The sequence below is a fragment of the Phyllopteryx taeniolatus genome, chromosome 19 (assembly GCF_024500385.1).
Source record: "Phyllopteryx taeniolatus isolate TA_2022b chromosome 19, UOR_Ptae_1.2, whole genome shotgun sequence".
Classification (NCBI taxonomy): Eukaryota; Metazoa; Chordata; class Actinopteri; order Syngnathiformes; family Syngnathidae; genus Phyllopteryx; species Phyllopteryx taeniolatus.
Window position 1 is genome coordinate 9,222,389 of NC_084520.1, and position 6,153 is coordinate 9,228,541.

A 6,153-nucleotide genomic window follows, 5' to 3' on the forward strand; every position below is an offset into this window, starting at 1 on the left:
TGCTAAAAACGGGAGAAAAAATAATTAGGAAGATACATTCATAATTTGATGAGAGTAAATTTGTCGAGGTATGAGTTAAAAGAATATTATGAAAAGTATATTTTTTAGGGGGGGGAAGCTGTGATTCTCTAAGAAAGAATAACTCGAGCTAGGAGAGGGAAAAAAATTGTAGAATTTTTTTCAAAGTTGTTTTTGAGGGGGGAAAAGTGGTGATCTTTTAAGATTAAAATGAGATTAAAGTCATAATTTTACATCCTGAAGCTATAAGAAAAACGTTCTGACGAAATTTGCTAAATATTTGTCTGACGACAAAAGTTATGAGAAAAAGGGTGCAGTAAAAACGTCATCATTTTACATGAGTAGTCCTTTTTAGTGGGAAAAAATATATATGAGAAAAAATAGTTGTAGTCTTGGAACAAAATAGCTGTGATCTTCCCGAGAATAAAGTCATAGTATTACAAGAAAAAAAATTTAGGAAAGTAACCTTTTACATTTCCAACTTTTTTCTTGTATTTTTACTTTTTTGCTTCTTTCTTTTCAAGTGAAAGCAGAGCAAAGTGCTGGAATGCTGTCCTTCCCCTGATATTTAGCCAATTGACTGTATTGCATGTCGTCTTCCTCCGACTCATTTTACGACTGCGCCTTTAAGATGCACAACTTGCGTCCCACCTGGAAAACCTGTAAGACTTGCTGACACTCCCGCTCTGCTCCAGATGTAATGTGAGGAGTCCGTCCGAGGCGTTGAGAGAAGAGATTGCAAGCGAACGCAAAGGGTAAGAGCACGACTACCTTTTCCCTCCTTCTCCTAATGGGCCTTTCCCTCATTTCCTCCAAGGGAGGCTGATGGAATTTCATTACTTATGATTGAAAAGCCGCCAACTTCCCAAAACGGGAAAGAGGTGCACTTAAAATGCCGCCGTGCCCCCTGTGGATGCCGACAATCGAATTTATCCTCGGGTGGAACAAATCCGGGACCCCTCCCCTCCCGTCCCCTTGAAAAGAAGATTTTATTATTTCCCAATCCAGGTTATTGCAGAAAATCTGATGGCGTCTGCCAGGGGAGAAGTAAGCGAATGTTCATCAGCGTGGAAGAATCAATGTGACTTCACTTCACATTGTGTTCATAAAGGAGTCTAAAATGTTCATGATTTGCACTCAAGAGGTTTAAAATACTCAGCAGGTTAAGATCCAGGTGCTGGAGTTATTTAAAGATTGTCAACCAGAAATGCAAGATGGTGGCGTGATAAAACAAACGCCCTGTGTGAGCAATTCCAAAACAAAACAACAACACAAGCAAGGTGTTGAAACTACAGCCATACTGAGTATGAAGAATTTCCAGGAAAAAAATAATGTTACAGGGGAAAAAAATGTAAAGGTCCATATCTTTTGAGAATAATGGGGTTTTTTTTATTATAAGCTGAGAGGAAATGTCACAGCGTTGCCAGGAAAAAAATAGTTTTGGTTTTTGTTTGTTTTGGTTTTAATTGCAGTCCAGCTATAAAGTTGTAGCATAATGAGAAAAAAGTTGCAGTAGTCAGAAGAAAATATTTTTTTGAATTGCAATCTGAAAATAAAGTCACATTGTTACAAGAGTCAAATTTTTAAACTCTAGTAAAAAGTCGATATTTTCTGAGAAATTTGGAATAAGTTTTAGAGCTTTTTTATTATTATTTTTAATCGTATTTTTTATTGTTATTAGAAAACAACGTTGTCGAGTAAAAAAGTCGAGATCTAAAAATAAATTGGAAGATCTGTGAGGAAAAACATTAAAAAGTCACTTCTTGGGGGGGTGAAATCTAAGAATTAAGTTTTAGCGTTGGAGGGGGAAAAAGTAAGTATTTGAAAGTAGTCATAACATTATGAGGGGGGAAAAAGTCTAATTTGTTGTTTTTAGAAGAGGTGATGCATGAGCTGAAAATAAAATTGTAGCGCTGTGAGAACAAAGTTTTAAAAATTGTCCGAATAGCTTTATTTTATTATAGTAGACGTAAAGAGGATAAAATCCTACGGGGAAAAAAAAAAGTTTTTTAAGTTTAGCTCCTCAGAGAATAAAGTTGAAGAAACTAACACATAATTTGGGTGGAGACGGGTGAGTAGTGCCACCTGAGATTTCACCCTCCATTTTGTCTCTCAGGCCTATAACGCATCCTCGGTTTATTGGGCTGCACAATCCACATTATGCCCGTAGCTTCCAGTGAGGGGGAGGAGTGGGACGAGAAGTTTCCTCCGTACCAGAATCAGCCTCCGCCATACCAGGATCAGCCTCAGAGGGTCCAGGTGACCGAGACCAGGAGTGACCATGACAGCGAAGACAGAAGCAAGTGCCCCAAATGCTGCCTTAAGACACGCAACTGCCTCATGAGCGCCGAATGCAGCCGGGCGCTGCAGATCTCCAGCGTAATCGCCTTGTGTGGAATGTGCCTCCGCTTCTTTGTCTGTAAGTGTCCATATTTTCCATTTCCTTGTACTGGAAAAAAAACAAAACACTAGCTTCTGTCAAGCTAGTAGTAAACACAGTGCCGCTTCGTGATCACAAACATTCAATTGTTGAATGTTTCTCGGAACAGAGCTTTATAAAAGTAACCTTGGGCACAACAAGCCACATAATCAGATAATGTTGTTAGACTTGGTGAAGTAGTACGTGGCGCATTTCCTCCATTTTGTACACCCAGTTTCAAGTAAATGGACAAAATTGTATGTTTGTGATCATGAGCTTGCTTGAAACCTCAATCAACAATCTTTTGAACTGATTTTTTGGGGTTCTGAGTCTTCGGGCATGGAAAACTTGACATTCCGCTTCCCAATTTTTCTCAACACTGGAAAAATTTGCAAAAAGGAGTATCGCATTAGCTATTCCAAAACAGAATCGTGCAGATTCATCTACATTTCAGAATGGAATTGTCCTCTTTAGACTCAATTCCGGGAGGGAGGGAGTCATATAGTTTTAGGATATTTGTCTTTTCTACTAATATTTCCAATTCCATCATTTCAAACCTCATTTTGCGCTTGCCTGAAAATTTCCTGGTGAGAACCATAAGCGTTACCAAAAGCGTGAAACCCTCTTTTAAATACAGCTTTCTCCACCACTTTTACATTGTGCACAAAAATGGCAATCTTTTAACGAGCGTGAACGTGTATTTAGGATCTTAGTACATCAGGCCCTATGGGAAGTGATGACACATAACTGGACATAGTAAGGGACACAATGGGACATGATTAAACAATAAGAGGCACTATGACACACAATAGAGACATTATGGGACACTATAGGACATAATGGAACATGATGTGAAACAATGGGGACATTATGGGACGCTGTGAGACGAAACAGGAGATAAACTTGACACGGTGGGACAAAATAGCACTGACTATGAATTCTTGACAGCTACTTTGTTCCATATCGCCCAAAATGAATAGGATAAAATAATACAATTGCACTTTTTTTTCCCAGAATCTCCAATCCTGACCCAACTTTTCCAGGCCACATTGACTCCTCCGGGGTCCTTCAATATCTTGCAAAGGATCTATTGCTTTTACGGTGCCAAATGCCATCGTACATTCATCATGTATGCTATGAGAATCAGTGGTGAGGTTGTGCTGTTGTGAATTTAAATCAGAGTTTCTAAATAATATATCATTGTTTTTAAAGACAAAGCTTGTGTGATGTATTGTACTTTGAAATAAAATACAATGGAAAAAAAGACTTGTTTTTTGTTTTCAATCGGATGCAGCTGTGGCTTCTTTCCAATTTTATACATATACATTTAAAAAAAATGACAGCCAGCAGATGATAAAGTGACACACTTGGGTGATTTAAAGCCAGACTTCAGATGATCGACAGCAGCGAGGAGAGCGACGCGTCGCAGGGGATTGTGGGAATGTGCCATCAATGCTCTCAGATGGATTTGGTGTCAGGAAACATAAAACTAATTCATCGTCCGCATCAGCTTGATCCTGACCTTGTGGCATTAGCAGCGAGGGGAGAAACATCAAAAATCAAAAGCGGGGATCGAAACTGTCCAGAGCAAGCGACCACATGTGAGCAGATGATAATGTCTTTTGGCGTGGTGATGAAGCATGTGGCACATTGCCTAAACCCTGATACAAGTAACTGGGCACAATTGTATATTTGTACAAGCTGATCAACAGTCTCCTGAATGGATTGTTTTCAGTTTCCGAGGGTTCCAGGGATGGAAAATCTGATGTTTCTTCAGCAAATAGGTTTTTTTTTTTGCTGTCCCCTATTGTTGAGCAACAATAAGGCAGTTTTTACTCTATTCCAGGACAGAATAGTCTGCCCGAGATTGTAGTCCGGAAATAAATGGCCCACTTTAGGCTATATTCCAGAACAGAATGGTTCAGTTTAGGATAGATTATGGAATGGAATGGTTTAGGCAAGATTCCACAATGGAATGGTCCAGATTAAGCTACATTCCAGAACTGAATAACCCATATTGGGCTTTATTCTAGAACGGAATGGTCCGCCTTGGACTGTATAACAGAGTGAAATAGTCCAGATTAGGATTGATTCCAGAACAGAATGGTCCTCTTTGGGCTATATTTGTCATAATCTATGTTTGTGGATTTATGTATTGTTTTGAATATATCTAGTTTTGCTTCATGTCTTGTAAACTTAAGTTGTCATCTCCACCTGTTCTCGTCAACCCAGCGTCAACCAATCAGCTCCCTCCAGCCTCAACCTTGACAGCATTCTAGAACAGAATTAGATTCCAGAATAGAATGGTCCACTACAGGCTTTATTTGAGGAAGCAATGATCCACTTCCATTTATACTTCAGAACAGAACAGTTTAGACTAGATTCCAGAACAGCAGGGTCTAGTTTAGGCTCTATTCCAGAAAGGAATGGTCCACTTCAGGCTAGATTTCTGAATGGAATGGTCCACTTTAGGCTTTAGTCCAGAATGGCATGGTCCACTTTAGGCTATATTACAGAACAGAATGGATGAGTTTGGGGTATATTCCTGAACAAAATGGGTAAATTGAGGCTGTATTGCAGAATGGAATAATCCAGTTTAGACTAGATTCCAGAACAGAATGGTCTAGTTTTGCTTCCATTCCAAAACAGAATGGTTCAATTTAGGTTATATTCGAGGATGAAATGAGGTGAGTGTTATCACCTTCTTTGTTAAATGAGTAGGACTTGTGTTCAGAGCAGATCTTTAATCAGCAAATCCCAGGTGCAAATGTCAGCAATTAACATGTGGAACATTTTGGTTAAAAGTAAAGCGGACAAGTATGGAACATTTGCCGCAAAGGTCACAGTCTTCACTCACCTTTTTTTTTGTTCTTTCCTGTAATTTTGCATTTCTCTTAATTTCCTCCCATTCTTGCATGGCCTACATGTCGACACCGGCGTCACAATAAAGGGGTGACATTTCCAGCAGACAGATTAGGGCCTCGCTCCAATTAATTTTGCTTTCCCCCGCGTTAAACAGACAATCAGGCAAAGGCGAAATGTCATGGAAACAAATGAGGAGTCACCATGTGGTTGACAATTACTGCCAAGCACCTCATAAATGTCAATATGTTCAAGTGGGGCCAGTGCAGGAAATGGAGGATGGGAGGAGATCTAGTTGGCTCGTTTGAAGCAGGTGCCAGGGTGTCATGACATGTCGAATGAAAGGTCACAGGTCCCAAGATTTTGGATGGATGATCACATTACAAACTGTTATGCATGACTAACGCGACTGACCATGTCAATATAACAACTAGACTTTACGCCGATCTGATCGGTGTTATCAGTATCGGCCAATAATTAGGATTTTATGCTGATCGGCTTTCATGTCATAAGTCGCCGAACCGATCAATGACATCATCGATCGGCTCCGCACACGAGATTTAACTCCTCCTCTTTGTCACGTATGAATCCAAAAGCTAGTTTATTTTTAGCCTTGTCACGTGTCTTGTAGCGCAGTACTGTAACTATCTGACGGCCAATAAAGTGTTTTCAATCTTGTTGGTGAAAACACACGTCGTCGGTGTGGGACTATTTTGCGGTGTCTCAGACAAACAACGTAGGTTATTTTCAGTCTGTGCACAACTGAAGTAGGTTTTGGGGAACGTCATCTAAATGGTTCAACACAATAAATTAGATCGGGCACCTGAAGAATGTACACAAGGAGCATGCCGCGT

General features: G+C 39.8%; 1 long non-coding RNA gene across 1 annotated transcript; it reads left to right on the forward strand.

Moving 5' to 3' along the window:
* Positions 1–633: 633 nt before the first annotated feature.
* LOC133469568 (uncharacterized) lies at positions 634–3,703 on the forward strand. Its single transcript, XR_009785734.1, has 3 exons — positions 634–773; positions 2,135–2,437; positions 3,452–3,703. It is a non-coding gene; the product is annotated as an uncharacterized LOC133469568 (long non-coding RNA).
* Positions 3,704–6,153: the final 2,450 nt, after the last annotated feature.